This window comes from Myodes glareolus, chromosome 2, assembly GCF_982192425.1.
Source record: "Myodes glareolus chromosome 2, mMyoGla1.1, whole genome shotgun sequence".
NCBI classification, from domain to species: Eukaryota; Metazoa; Chordata; class Mammalia; order Rodentia; family Cricetidae; genus Myodes; species Myodes glareolus.
Genome location: NC_142027.1, coordinates 93,609,943 through 93,618,671, shown reverse-complemented (window position 1 = coordinate 93,618,671; position 8,729 = coordinate 93,609,943). Strand labels below are relative to the sequence as shown.

At 44.2% G+C, this 8,729-nt stretch overlaps 1 pseudogene; it reads right to left on the bottom strand.

Annotated features, from left to right (window-relative positions):
* Positions 1 to 1,890: 1,890 nt before the first annotated feature.
* Positions 1,891 to 5,060, bottom strand: LOC146895528 (CD209 antigen-like protein D; annotated as a pseudogene).
* Positions 5,061 to 8,729: the final 3,669 nt, after the last annotated feature.

The window sequence follows — 8,729 nt, the reverse complement described above, 5'->3', positions numbered from 1 at the left end:
GAGGACTTGCTGCTCTTCTAGAAGACCTAAGTTAGGTTTCCAGAACTCATGTAGGGTGACTCAAATAGCCTATAACTCCAGCTCTAGGGGACCCAGTTCCCTTTTCTGGCCTCTTTAGGCACATAACACTTAATGCACACAAACACAGATACACATGAAAGACTTTTTTAAAATGTAATAAAACATAGTTCAGAGAATGATAGAGGAAGACACCATCTCTGGATTCATGCATGTACACACACAGTCATATAGATCTTCACATACCCATGCACACACATGAACACATACTTCACAAACACACTCACCCCATGATAATGTAAGGGTGTCCTGAAGCTACATCCTGTGTAGCACATTATGGGCACTCCCTTACAAAGAACCCACCAACTGGCTTAAAAGAGATAATGTTTCTTATCTCTGCACCACTTACATCTTCCTGAGGTAACTGTAAGACCTCTCTCTCTCTCTCTCTCTCTCTCTCTCTCTCTCTCTCTCTCTCTATCTCTATCTCTCTCTCCCTCTTTCTCTCTTTCTCTTTTTCCCTTTCTCCCTCCCTTCCCCGCTCTCTGTGTGTAAGTGAGTATGTTTGTTATGTGTGACACTAGCATGAGTACATGTTTGTGTATGAATGTGTCTGTGCATGAGTGCATGCCAATGTGTGGTGTCTTCATCAATTATTCATTTCAGTTTGATTGGTGCATATATGCTTGTGCAATTGTGTGAATACATGCAGGTATGTGTGCATGTGGAGGCCAGAAGCTGACATAGGGCATCATCCTTGATTATTCCCCACTTTACCTCTTTCTCTTTTTTTCTATATTTATTTTGAAATAGGATTCCTTTGTGTAGCCCTGGCTGTCCTGGAACTCTCTTTAGAGTTCCTGCTCTCTTAGAGCAGGCTGGCCTCAAACTCACAGATCTGCCTGCCTCTGTATCATGAGTGCAGGAATTAAAGGTGTGCACCACCACATATGGATGCTCTTTGCATTTGAAACAAGGTACCTTGCTGAATCTGCAGTCACTGATTGTCTGGGCTGGTGAGCTAGTCAGAGTTGGCTCTGGGGATCTTTCTGTGTTCTCCAGTGCTAGGATAACAGATGCTTGCTATCACCGTGGTTTGTTGTTGTTGCTGTTGTCATTGTTATTGTTGTTGTTGGTGGTGGTGGTGGTGGTGGTGGTGGTGGTGGTGGTGGTGGTGGTGCTTTGTGAAAAATCTACACTCAGGCTCTCGTGCTTGCTTGTCAGGAACTTTACTGAACGAACCACCTCACCAGCCTCCTCATTGTATTTTTAAGGAAAGTGTCCCTAACTGAACCAGAAGTTAACTAATGAAGCTAAACTAGCTGGCCAATAGGATCTAGGAATTGTTCAGAAAGAAATTCCCTCCCCAGCACTAGTACTACAGGTCCATGTCAACATATCATTTTTTTAATGTTGGTGTTGGAAATATGAACTCAGATCTTGTGTAGTGAACCCTTTTCCCACAGAGTCTCTTGATAACATCTTCACATTTTGCCTCATGACCAGCCCTCGCCATCCTCAAGTAACTGCTGGTGTTCCGTGACACCAGCTTTCTTTTTAAGTAAGGTTCTGGGGATGAAACTCAGATTCTCATTCTTGCCAAGCCAACACTTTATTGGCTGAGCTTTCTCCCTCCCCAGTTTTTTAACACTATATTTAAACAATCCAAACAAATTGCCAACTGCTCCTGGCACTCTGACTGTGGAATTTAAAAGACCCACCAACATGGATATGAAGAACCTCCCCGTTCTCAATGGATATCATTGACACTTAAGCCTAAGGGAGCAAGAGAGTAGCAAGGACCTGGAGGACAGCTGAGGTCAGAGTTTCACAGCCCCTTCCCACTCTCTGTGATGTTCTAGGCTCCTAGGGCTACCTGCCATCTAAGGGTGAGCGATCTACCCACTGCCACATGCCTTCTTCTTTCACGTAGGAGAGACCCAGTCAGGCAGATACTTTATTCTCATAAATATTACTCAGGAATGTCTGGAAGGGAAGAAGAGGAGTCAAGAGGGTGTCTACTTCATTCTCCATGTGTTCACCTAGTGGTTCCCCAGCATTGACTCACACCTGAGAGGAGCCCCTGAGACATGCTCTGGAACATGAGTCCCTTCCATAACTTTATCTTGTGGCCAGATGATGTCTGACTTACAGTTTTTCCACGGCTGGAGTCTGCACACATGTTCCTGAATGCGTGGCCTCTCCCTGTGATGAGCTTGCCCACATAAACTCACCCACAAGGTTTAATGTGTTCGGGATGGCTAGCAGTGTGCAGCAACGCTTAGCTCTGTCAGGTGACAACCCATAAGTAAGCATTGCACAATTTACACCAGAGAAACTAACAAAATAGACACTTGGGTATTTTTCCATCAAGGGAGCAATTTGCTGTCTCCTGGCTAGCATCCACCTGGGATGATACGATAATTTTAATTGTCAACTTGACAGAACAGAGATCCACCTCTGAGATCCACCTCATAGCCCACTTGTGGGGTAATATGCAGATCAATTGAAAATAACCCATTTTAACTGTGTGCAGAGCCATTCCCTGATCAAGAATCCTGAACTATGGAAAATGGAGGAATTGAGCTGAGCGCCAGCGTTCATCCCTTTCTGCTTCCAACACATGGTTGGATCACTCAGGCTCCTGTGGAGGTGACTCCCCCAGGCTGTAACACAGAACTGAGCCAAGAAATTTGTCTTTCCCTTAAGTTGCCTTTTAAAAGTTTTTATTTTATTGTTCACATTACATGTTTATGTCCATGTGTCGGTAGAAGCACATGTGAGATCAGGTGCCCACAGAGGCCAGAGAAGGGAGTGGATCCCTTGGAGATGGAGTTACAGATAGTTGTGGATGGCCCACATGGGTGCTAGAAACTGAACTGGGGTCCTCATAAGGACAGCAAGTATTCTTAAGCACTGGGTCATCCCTCCAGTCCCCTTAAGATGCTTTTATTCATATATATATATATATATATATATATATATATATATATATAAGTGTAGATAGATGATAGATGATAGATAGATAGATAGACAGACAGACAGACAGACAGACAGACAGACAGACAGATAGATAGATAGATAGATAGATAGATAGATAGAGATGTGTGTGTGTGTGTGTGTGTGTGTGTGTGTGTGTGTGTGTGTATTCTGATGCATTCAAGTATGTTCAGACTTGGTGCAACCACTCAGAGGGTGCCAGGGACCTCATTCCCACCTTTTCTCTCCCCTTCCAAGTGCAGTAAACAGACCTTAATCAGAAGTCCTTTCTGGCCAACCATCGCATTCACACTCAGTCACACTCAGTCAGTGCCCTGTCCCAGGATGAAGAATTCTATAAGGCATACCTTTTCTTCATCATTATCGATGATGACTAGCTGGGCCTCTACCTCCTGGCAGGCAGTGATGGAATCATTCCAGGTACGCTGAGACTTGGAGAAGAAGTAACACTTTCCATGGAAGAATTTCCATTCCCAAGGGCAAGGAAGGCAAAGGCTGTCTATTGGGGGAGGTGAATCAGGGTAGATCCACACTTGGGTGCCCATGATCCTGCATCTGCTCTAGCCTTCCAGAGTCAGGGTCCTCCCTCACTTGACAGTGCATCTTGGGGGAAGTAGGAACTTAAGAGATCAAAACAGAACCCGGGTAACTATCTTGACTACTGTGCCTATGGGCAATGTGAACTCTGAATGCCTACTGTGTGCACAGCCCTGGAGACATTGAATGCTGCTGATTTGTCTGACCTCTGTGAATACTGAGCACCTGCTGTGTGTGTCACCTCCCGAGACCACAAAATCATTCCCTGACTGTTGTCCTGCTAATTTCTTTACTTATTGCTTTGATCCATGCATTTGTGTGTGTGTGTAAAGGTGTATAAGTGCACTAAGCTGCCTGGCCAGTGTTTCTGAGGAATCCACCAGTCTCCATTTCCCCAGTGCTGAAAGTAGAAGCATGCATCCCCATGCCTTCCTATTCAAAATATAAATTCTGTGCCTCGAACTCAGATTCTGCTTGGCAAGCCCTTTACCCACTGAGACATCAAGTCCCCACAGAAGTGGAAACTGAGGCCTGGAGAGGGTCAATGCCTCAAATGTAATACATTCACAAAAGACCTTCTTAGACCCTTGGAGGCCTGATTTCTGGGTCACTTACCCACTCCAATCTTCAGCTGCATCAATTGCTTGTAGATTTTCTCATTCCCTGGGGAGCTGGGACTCTTGAAACCTACACCAAAAGAAACCAGAAACTAAAACTATAAAATACTAATTGTGTGTTATAACCTGCCCTGAATTCCCACAGCAGAATGTCTTTCATCACACTTGAACAGAAAAAAATGACACATAGAGATGACTGAACCACAAGCAAAGGATCAGGGCCGTTCTCCCTAACCTTCCTCAACCCATGCTCCTCTGCTCCAGTGTGGGCAACCCCTGCCACAGTTAGTGGCCCAGACCACAGAAGTGTAAATCCCATCCCTGCCTGACCTTGCACAAGGACAGCTACCAGCAGCCCCGTCAGCAGCATGATGGAGAGGAGATGCAGCATCAGGAGCCCATTCCTATGGCTCAGCCACCCTGTGGGAGAGGGGCTGTTTCACAACAAGGCTGCCAATCACCTCTGCCCCAGAAAACAGAAAACAGCAATTCAGGTTCCAGCCTTCACCTTTCTGGTGCTCTAGAGATTAGAGTGCAGTCTCTACGCCTGAGCCTTTGGAGTCCAGGAACCCCAAGAACTCCAATTCTCCAGGATCCAAGAGTTTCAGAAAAGACTTTTGTCTCTTCTTGGTTCCTGACCCAGGCTTGTCTCCAGAGCTCATGAATATACACACCACACACACACACACACACACACACACACACACACACACTAGTGTATGTATATGTATGTGTGTGTGTGTGTGTGTACTTGTGTAACTGCATGTGGAGATCAGATGTGAACACTGTGAGATCCAAGCTGTGACCCACCAAACTACCAAGCCTCTTTCCCACCTCACCCAGAAATCCTGGCTGCTGCTGCTTGTTTGCTTTCACGTAGATGGCCATCATTGCTGCTGTGCTTCAGTGTCCTTGACTGCCAGCAACATCAGCTTTTATTTCCCACACATCAGTTCCTTGCTCTCTGAATCTGAACTCCCAAAGAGAAAAGGGGACGTCCCAACCAGCACCAGAAGAGCTGGAGGGAGGTGTTGAGCATCTGACCCAGCAGGACTTTCCATGAATTTAGAGGAGGGCTATGAAGGTGGTTTAGGGCTTAGGTTTTCTTCATTGCTACAATCAAATACATGACGAAACACAAGGTACAGTCCCTCCCAGTGAGAGTGAGACTGACCAGAACTTAAGGAAGCTGCTCTTGTTGCAATTGTAGAAGACAGCGAGGGAGAATAAAGCTGGTACACAACTCATTTTCTCCTTTTTGTGTTGTCCAGGACCCCAGCCCAGAGTTGCTCCCAAATAAGGGTAAATATTCTGTAGGCCCATATTTCTATGTGGTGTGGCAGCCAGGCTCTCAGGCCATAGTTAGTATCTGGAGCAGTCACATACCCTTTCAGACAGGCTGTTGCTACCCTAACAAAAAGCTCAGGATATACTGCTCCTTGCTTTGTAATTATGTAGATCTCCTGAGAAGAGGTGTCAATTCCAAGCTAGTGACAGACATGACTGTAGCCCTGCTACCTCAGAAACAGAATGTTAATGAACTTCCACCTCAGTTTACCTTGGGGGATAAAAGGTGTTTGGATAATAAATGCGAGTGATATTCAGGATTTGAATGAACCCTGAGACTCCCTTCCAATATTGCTGTGTGAACTGTGTCTCAATTATTCCCATGACTCCATGCTGGTCCAGAGAGGGAAAAATAGTTTATGTTGGGGCGTCAGACCCTGGCAATATTCCCGTCCCAATAAACCGATTTAGAAGTTCCCTTCACAGACATGCCAGAGGTCAATTTCTGTGCTGATTCTATATGCCAATGAGTTAACATTCAGAGCTGGCCATCTCAGAAGGTTGGTGAGCAGCCAAAAGAATTTAGTCACTATGATGTGATCAAACTGTAGGGATGCTATCAGCAAAACCAATAACTTGTTATGAAGCTGCTTCATTACACATCCTGCACTTAAAAGGGTTGGCTAGCTATGGTCAGTCATAGTCTCCACAAAACCCCGTCCCCATGATTTTCTGCTTCGGTTTTGTTGATGTCCTCACTCAGTAATTTCCAATGACTGACAGAGTTGACTCATTGTTGCTTATGTTTATTTAGTACCTGCCATTATTAGTCACTGGGCATGAGTGTGTGCACATGCAGTTATATGTGTGTGTCAGTGTGTGTGTGTGCATGCATATATGCATGCCTGCAGGTATGTATGTACATTCTTGTTCATGTGTGTGTGCATGGAGGCATATATATGTGTGTGCTTGTGCTTGCAGGTGCAGGTATGAAGGTGTGCACGCAGGTGCATATGTGTGTGTAACTGCAGGTGTGTGTGTTTACACAGGTGCATGTTTGTATTCACATGCAGGTGTATGTGTTTGTGCATATGGATACATATGTATGTGATTACAGGTATGTACAAAAAGATGTTTAAAAAAATAAAATCTTATCTTCCAGGCCTATTTCAGCAGGCCTCCTCTCTGAACTCTAGAAGAGCACTCCTGGAGAATTCTGTAGTTCAGAAAGTAAGAACAATGACAGTGCCATAAAACAGAATTCTAGGGTCTTGCAGAGCTTCTCATTACCTGAGTTTCAAGGAGGCTTAATTGTTCCAGTTAATATGGAAGCCCTAATCCCATGTTAATGCCACCATTTCCTAGTACACAAACTGCCAGAGTGAAATGAAGAAATGTTGGACATTTTGGTGAAACGACTAACAAATGTGATAATCATTTGAAGCAAAAAGCTAATGGATGCAGTGAATGGCTTACAGTTCTGGTATCTTGATGGCAGTGTCCTAATGTAATGATCCTCAGAGAAAGAAAAATATTAAAAGAGACACTTATGCCCTCTTTTGACTATGAAACTGTTGAAACAATGGACTCCAAGAAATTTCAATTTTCCCAAGAAATGTTATGCTGGAAGGAAACTAAGACTGGAATTGCATTGCCAGCTGGAGGTGGGGATGTTCCCAGGAAGAGATTTCACACTGTTCTCACAACTTGTCAGACCACCTCACAGGAGCCTGATGCTTAGACAAGGACTACGACTTGGGCCACACTTTGTTTGGAACTGCTTAGCTCTGTGCACATCTGGCCCTCTATTTTTTAAAGGTCTCCATCATTTTCATAAAGTTATGTTTAAAATTGTTTTCTTTTGCTAATTCTGGGTTAGGGTGATCAAATCTTACAGATTTATAACCACTGGGTTCTGGTGTTACCATGTTGCTTTTTAGGTTGTTGGATGAATTCTTGCATTGGTGCCCACCCATCTCTTTCTTTAATTGATGCCAGCAGTGTCTTTGCATGTTGGTCCAATCCTTGCAGTGACTGTCTGTGTCTTGGAAACTATTCTTGGTCTGCTCTGTACTGTCACTGTCTGTGTCTCTGGGGTTTTGGAGCGGCCTTGCAAGAAGATCACCTGCTGGCTGGCTATAGAAGCCAAGGCAGGTCAGGTAGGGGCCCAGGATTTTGCCCAAGTATGGAGCAAAATGAAATATCCTTCCAGATGATTGGTCACTCAACTCTTGGTTTTCTCTGTGTAGTAACAGGCTGTTTTTCAGAGTTCCACTGAGATTGCAGGTAGATAAAAGGGTTTGTAGGTGGGATGGGATTTGTAGCTTGCAGAGTCCAATGGTATGGATGGGGGTAATTGAGCAGCCTACCTGAAGGAAACTCTCCTGCTGACTGGCTAGAGAAGCCAAGGCAGGTGGAGGAGGGACCCAGAGTTTTGCCCTGATTTGGAGGGCCTATAGAGTCCGGTGTCCCATCAGGTGGCTGGTGACTTACTTCTTGGTCTTCCCTGTGTAGTACCAGGCTGTGTTTTAGAGTTTCACTGAGGTTGCAGGGGTGATAGGCAAGTTTGGGGGTGGGATGGTATTTTATTTTACGATTCTTGTTTTCTTTGTTAGTGACTGAACTTTGTTGATCTTAAGCTAACTTCTGCCTACACTAGCATGACACTCAGGTAGATATAACAAGACAGTGATGGAATAGGGGGCCTACTGCTACTTCCGGTGCTTCTGGTCTTCATGATGTACATTCCCTTCACAGAGCTGGGACGGGAAATGAATCTTTGAAAACTAACCAGAGTTTTCTGTCCTTCAAACACACACTTTTAAAGCATTAAAATTTGAGATCATAATATAATTGCATCATTTTTCTTTCCCTTCTTTCCTTCCAAATCCTCTCATAGACTTCTCCTTGATTATTTCAAACTCACAGCTTCTTTTTCTTTAATTACTTTTACAAAGAAATATCATATATACATATACACATATTCCTAAATACATGAATATAACCTTCTCAGTCTGTTTAATATTAGTTTTATGTATGGTTTCAAGGCTGAGAAGTTGGTCTTGGATAACCAATTGGTGAGCTCTTCACTGGGGAAGACTATTTCTTCTACTCTCAGTATTCATTAGTTGTCTGCAGTACTTTGTTCAGGGTTGAGATCGCATGGTCTTTCATCACTCCACTTTGGCATGTCTGTTGTTGAACCTGTTCAGCTCATATTTAGGTGGCCATGTTTGTGAGACTTTATGTGTGTAACTTCTGATATCACTT